General features: G+C 43.1%; 1 long non-coding RNA gene across 1 annotated transcript; it reads left to right on the forward strand.

The window, feature by feature from the left end:
• Positions 1 to 3,782: 3,782 nt before the first annotated feature.
• On the forward strand, positions 3,783 to 6,289 carry LOC120064578. Its single transcript, XR_005478619.1, has 4 exons — positions 3,783 to 3,845; positions 4,002 to 4,849; positions 5,203 to 5,248; positions 5,349 to 6,289. It is a non-coding gene; the product is annotated as an uncharacterized LOC120064578 (long non-coding RNA).
• Positions 6,290 to 6,520: the final 231 nt, after the last annotated feature.

Below are 6,520 nucleotides of genomic sequence, written 5' to 3' on the forward strand. Positions count from 1 at the left end.
AGGGGATTATGTTTTCTGTTCGCAATGCCTACAGTACCACGGTCGGCCTTGAACTTCCATAGCTTCAATGAGAGGGGGTAGTTGTTCTACTCTGTATTCAACACTAACATAAGTCAGACAGGATCTAGTCTCTGAGATGTTCTTCCTCTTAGATTCAGCAGGGGTGTATCATTATTCAGGGGTCTGACCATCTTTAGAGACTTAAACTGCCAAGTCCCCAAAGTAAATCTGTTTTGTTAGACTGACACATTTATAGCTGGTTGTCAAAATACATGCATTTCCTTTCGAGCCATTATGCGTTGAATGAATGATGATGCTGCTATTGAGCCAAATGACTAGACGGCCTGAATCATTAGCTGCTATACTTTTTTTGTTTCTTCAAGTGTTGGGTGGGTCCCATCAAGATGTACATCAAAGGCCTAACTAAACCTTAAATAGTTTGGATGCGGCATAGAAAGTTAGACTTCATTTGATTGCAGTGCAGAATAGTCTTGGGCCTTTCTGGACCAGAAAATAAGCACTTGTTTTCTTACTGTGTGGGCTCTGTTTCCAATCTGTTAATTCACCAATAAAATGTTTTTTTGTGACTTAGTTGAGTGGTCTGTTAGGCCCTTGCTCAATGCGAGTCAGGCCTCAAACGGCACAAATGCCACTAACACAGCACTTGTTTCTAGTCATAGTTATATGACCGGGGTCTCATTCTATTTCTTCCTCCTCTGCTTTGTCTATTCTGTAAAGCTTCACTTACCACTTCTCAGTAGAGTTAATCCAGCTGTCAATTTGAAGGTCCTATATGACCCAGGTCAGTGGTGATGGTTATCTACTTACCTTCATGATTGTCTGATTAAAGATGCTGTCTGGGACCTTAAGCACTTAACAGATTCGTATCATATCATGCAGATTGCAAAAATCATATCATACGAAATGGATGATGTAGTACACAACTGTTCAAGTTTTTTGGGGACCAGTTTTGGCTTGTGAGTAGGGCTGTGATGATTACGGAATTTTTGGTAACAATTAATTGTCATGCAAATGGCCATGGTTATTGTCATGTCATGTTTGTATAATTTCTTTTTTGTTTGAGCTTGTAAGGCATCTTTGAAAATGAGCCACGACATACCTAATGAATAGAACACAGCTTTGGTGACACCCCTCAAAAATAAATAGTTTTGACCACTTTTGGAAGTTAAAGTTCTCCTTCCGCCCTTGCCGTTGTGCTCGTAAAAATATTACCAGCTTAACCCACTTTATGTAAAAAAATAAAATAAAAATGCTATTGGGATAATTTATATCTACTTGAGTATGAAGGGGAATCCCCACTTCTCCTAAAATGAATGCATTAAGACGATTATTTGTTAGTTCACGGTTGTCCATAATTGTTGGTTACACAATTGTGCCAGCTCTACTCGTGAGCACTACTTTCAAAACTACTAGCTGAAATTATACAAAAGCTCTGGAGCATCACATTTTGGGAAATTAGCTATAAAACGGCAAAGCATTGACATTGAAAGGGTTAAGCCTTGTCTCCAATGTTCCCTTGCATTTTTTACGGCACTGAGCAAATTTCAGGTCTGCTGAGCACAAACTTGAATGTTGTAAAAATTCTATGCAACTTCCGGCACACGTTTACTGTGAAAGCTGAGGCTGTACCCGCTTTAAGTTAGTTTTAACAGTGGCCAAGTAGGCTACTGTGGCTATTTGATCACAATGTCGGCCTACCAGAGTGGCCTACCATCAAAAACAATAGAGAAAAATGCATCCCATAACATGGAAATAGCTGTTCTATCATTCAGCCTACAATAGCAGCCAATATGTGGTGTTAATTATTAGCCTACTTTTGAAGAATAACATGCAGGGCTTGACATTAACCTGTTAATCCATTTGTCCTTCAGACAAGGAGGTGACTGAAAATGTTGTTTGACGCAAAGTTTCCAAAATAAAATTCACCATTATTACAGAGAATCAGATACATTATACTACCCTCTGCCTATTGGCTACATAGCTTATTCAAGACGTCTCAAATTACAACACTTGCCCCTTTAAGACATAAAAGCTCTTTAACCTGACTCACTTTTCAATGATGGCTGGTAATGCACACATTTTGTGCTCTTGTAGGAAGCAACCACTCCCCCATTGTTGACAAAAAATGTGCTATAACTGGGCTATAACTCACTCGCTAGCAAAGAATATGAACAAATGTGCACAGGTGGCTACATGCAGCTCTCGATTTGATCTCAAAACAAGCGCAAGTGACCTCTCATGCTGCAAACAGTCCAGTTGAATGGCACAGATCCATATATGGCAATGGCTATTTGCATATAGGACTACTGCAGCTCTGATTGGTTATAGCTCACCGGTCTATGTAGAGTACTGGCCTGAGTCATGCCTATCAGTGCAATAGAATCCTACTCCAATGCACTCTGCTACAAAAAAATCTCTTACACAGTTAGTTTTGAGAGGGTTTGGGGAGCAGAGGCTCCTCTGTATGGGGCTAACCTGTCCCGGTGCAGTGCCACCTTTCTCCCCCTGGGAGGAAGCTACACCCGGTAAACAACCTCCCCTACCCTCTCCAGGACGCTGCAGAGTCCCACCCAGTGACTGTCCAACTTGGGGCATCTGCCTTTTTTCCTTAGGGGGCTGTAGACCCAGACCAGCTCCCCAGCCACAAAGTGCCTTCCCCGGGTGTGCACGTCATAGTTCCTTTTCTGCCTCACACCTACATTCACCAGCTGCTCTCTGGCGAAGGTGTGGGCTGTCTCCAGGCGGTCCTGGAGTCTCCGGGCATACTCCGGCCCCGGGGGAACATGAGGGCTATCCAGGGGCCGATCAAACGCCATCTCAGCAGGGGTGCGGATCTCTCTCCCCAGCATGAGGAGGGCAAGCGTGCAGGAGGTGGAGTCTTGGAGAGCATCCTAACCAGTTGCATCACCGCCTGGTATGGCAACTGCTCGGCATCCGACCATACGGCGCTACAGCGGGTAGTGCGTATGGCCCAGTACATCACTGGGGCCAAGCTTCCTGCCATCCAGGATCTATATACTAGACGGTGTCAGAGGAAAGCCCAAAAAATGGTCAAAGACTCCAGTCACCCAAGTCATAGACTGTTCTCTCTGCTACCGCACGGCAAGCGGTACCGGAGCACCAAGTCTAGGTCCAAAAGGCTCCTTAACAGCTTCTACACCCAAGCCATAAGACTGCTGAACAATTAATCAAATGGCCACCCCCATTTATTTTTACACTGCTGCTACTCGCTGCTGCTACCTCGCACACTGACTCGGTACCGGTACTCCCTGTATATAGCCTCATAAATGTTTTGTTACTTTTTATATTAGATTTTTTACTTTTGTTTATTTAGTAAATTATTTCTTAAATCTATTTTCTTAACTGCTTTATTAAGGGCTTATAGTGAGCTTTTCACAGTAAGGTCTACATCTGTTGTGTTTGGCGCATGTGAAAAATAAAATTTGATTTGAGATGCAGCCCTATTGTGTTGCTGTCAGCATGTGTAGGAGTGCTGAATCTGGGTCTTCCTGTCTGTGTGGCTGCAGTTGTCGGAGGCTCTGACAGAGGGCGCTGTGCCGTTTGACGCTGCGTCAGACACTCCCCTGGAGGAGCAGAGGACGGAGGCCATGGTGCGTATCCAGGATGCCCTGTTCAACAGACTGGGCCCTGAGGCTCTGGGCCTGCTACAAGCCTATCTAAGAGATAAGAAAGATCAGGAAATGATTTGTCAACATTTGAAAAATGGTCCCTAAAGCTGTATTATTTTGTTACAGGTATGTCAGGACCCCTGTTGTGGTTACAGAACTGCCTGAACAGAACAGCAGATGACCGCGAGGAAGAAGGTGAGTGGAAATTCACGTAAAAAATGACTAAAAGTACTGGGGGAGGGGGACACTTAGTATGTATTCCTTTATCATTGTGAATTGCTGCATCTTTGAAGTGTAGTTGAGGACATTTGTGATTTATTGTGGCAGTTAATGTTGTATTTTCATCATCAGGCTTGTCTCAGCCTGTACCACCTGTCCCTCTGACAGAGGAGAATGAGGACACAATGGAGAAAAGGAGCTTCCAGAGGTTACTACGGAAAATAGGGGTTCGAGTACCAGCCGATGAGCAGGGGGGATTTAGGCGGCAACTCAGCTATATAAAAATATATATTTTTATATCATTTTTGTTGTTGTTGTCTTACCCACATTAAATTGCAGGACTAAGTCCCAAAAGTATTTACTTAGTTAAAAGATGGAATCCGCAATAGGGGAAACTGACACTGTCGGCACCATGGCCATTATCGTTTTTTTGTTGTTGAGCGGAGGTGAGTGTCGCAATGCGCATCCAAAAATTGCAGTACATATTCTGCTGTTCTATTTCGCGTGCGTTCATTGATGTCCGAGAGAAAAAACAGCATTGCTTGCAGTCACTTTGTTGTTGTATTATCACAAACGGACGTGGCAGTTTCACGATTAAGGATTCCAACTTTAAGGCAAGATGCAGCTTATATGAGGCACTCAACTTTGAAAATGTTGCATTTATAAAAGGCATTGAAGTGATGTCTGTCTTTTTCAAAACTTCAGCAGGCTTTCCCATAGACTACTGTATAGGTAATGTGTGTCTGATGATCGATTAGGAGTCGTTCTGGAGTCGTTCTGGAGGATCCCAGCCAAGATAAACCAGTTAAGGGGATCCCCGACGGCAGGGGGAGAGGGGTCGGAGTGGCCATCCCCAAGGAGCCCCATCCAGGAGCAGCCGCAGGTGGAGGCAGACTCCCATGAGCAGAGAGCCCAGGCCCTCTGAGGCCTGCTGCTGGCCCACAAGAGGAAATAGCCATCTGCCTCAGCAGAACACAAAGGTCAGCAGATTAAAGACATTGGATGTGTCTGAAATGGCACCCAATTCACTATATAGTGCACTACTTTTGACCAGAACCCTATGGGCTGTGTTCAAAAGTAGTGCACTAATGAATAGCCATTATCTCATATTCCATTGATAACTCTGAATTGTGGAGATCTCATAGAATTGATCCAAGGTTGTTGCTTAGTTAACCGTAACTTTATTAGCGGATGTAATATTTCCATCAAACTCTTCACAAATGTAAGGTTTTTTACTGATGCTGTTTTGTGTTACCAAAAATCTGAATATGATTAACTACTGTATATGCGCAAACATCCACTTATATCTGACAAGCCATTTCTTTCTCTTCAGATGTCACACCTGTTGAGGATATAGATTCAGACAGTGCACCTCAGAGGTGAGAGTTCTCCATTCTGTACACAGTGTATTTCTTATGCAATAGCATAGCATTGCCTGTTTATTTTCTGACTGTTTTCTCCTCTCCTTGACCATCACAGATCTTCAGAGAATAAGAAGACCTCCAGCAAGAGAAGCAGAGTGCTGTTGTTGGACAGCGATGAGGATGGAGATACTGTGCTTTAACCTAATCATAAATCTATTCCTGTTAGTTTTACCCACAAACTCCTTTGCCTTTGTTTGGCAAGAATGACAATGACTGGCGTTTGTTAAAGAAGAAACGGACTGGCATCCAGGCTACAAAATTATTAATACGACATGTTTTGCTAACATTGCTGTCTCCTCTCCTGACAGAGGTCTCCCTCACTCTGGACCTCGTGTCTGACAGGGACGCAGTGACTCAGTCACTCCGCCCCTGCCAAGGGCAGACGACAGAAGGTCTTGATTGACGATGAGCAAGATGATGATTAGAGGAGAAGTCTTCAGTTTGATTCATTTTATTTATATACAGCTTTTCCACTTAGGTGCTCAATGTTTTACATAGAAAGGGGGAAACTCACCTCATCCTCCACCAATCTGAGGAATCCAGTTGGACCCAATATGATTGAAGCATCATCTTACACAATGCCTCTACAGGGCTGTATGGGAACTGAGGATGGGGAAACCTGGACCTTCACTTACCAAATATTTCTGAGAAGGCGGTAAACAAGTATTAGAGAAAATCCAAAGACCAGAGAGTGAGATAGCTCCAGGTTTATTGGAAACATGATGCATTTGATGGGCTTGTCATTATATTCTTCAGTCTTTCTCTTCAGTATTCAATGTTCTGTATGTCTTTCAAAGGTCTAGCCAATACAGGGATTGTACTGTCAATGCCCAGGTTTTAGAATAAAAAAAGAGATGTTTCTTTCCATGGATTTGTCCCAAATGGCACCCTATTCCCTTTATAGTGCACTACTTTGGATCAGGGTCCATACGGTGGAAAGTGGCATTTTGAGGCAGTCCATATAAACTCAATATTGTAATAAGCAGATTACTGGTTAACTTTGATCACTTTTGGGGAAATAAAATATCTGCTGTTTTTAAAAAGCTGTTTTCAGAATGTTTCTCATGTTGCATATACAGTTCAAGGTAAAACCTGCGCATGTTGATGAATAAAAAAGTAATTACAATTTTTGCATCTGGAGTACACCAGCACACCCTTTTCACCACTAGGGGGCACATGACAATGTAGAGTAGATTATCTGTCAATACGGAAGTGGTCCAATGTTGC

Source organism: Salvelinus namaycush, chromosome 20 (genome assembly GCF_016432855.1).
Source record: "Salvelinus namaycush isolate Seneca chromosome 20, SaNama_1.0, whole genome shotgun sequence".
Lineage (NCBI taxonomy): Eukaryota > Metazoa > Chordata > Actinopteri > Salmoniformes > Salmonidae > Salvelinus > Salvelinus namaycush.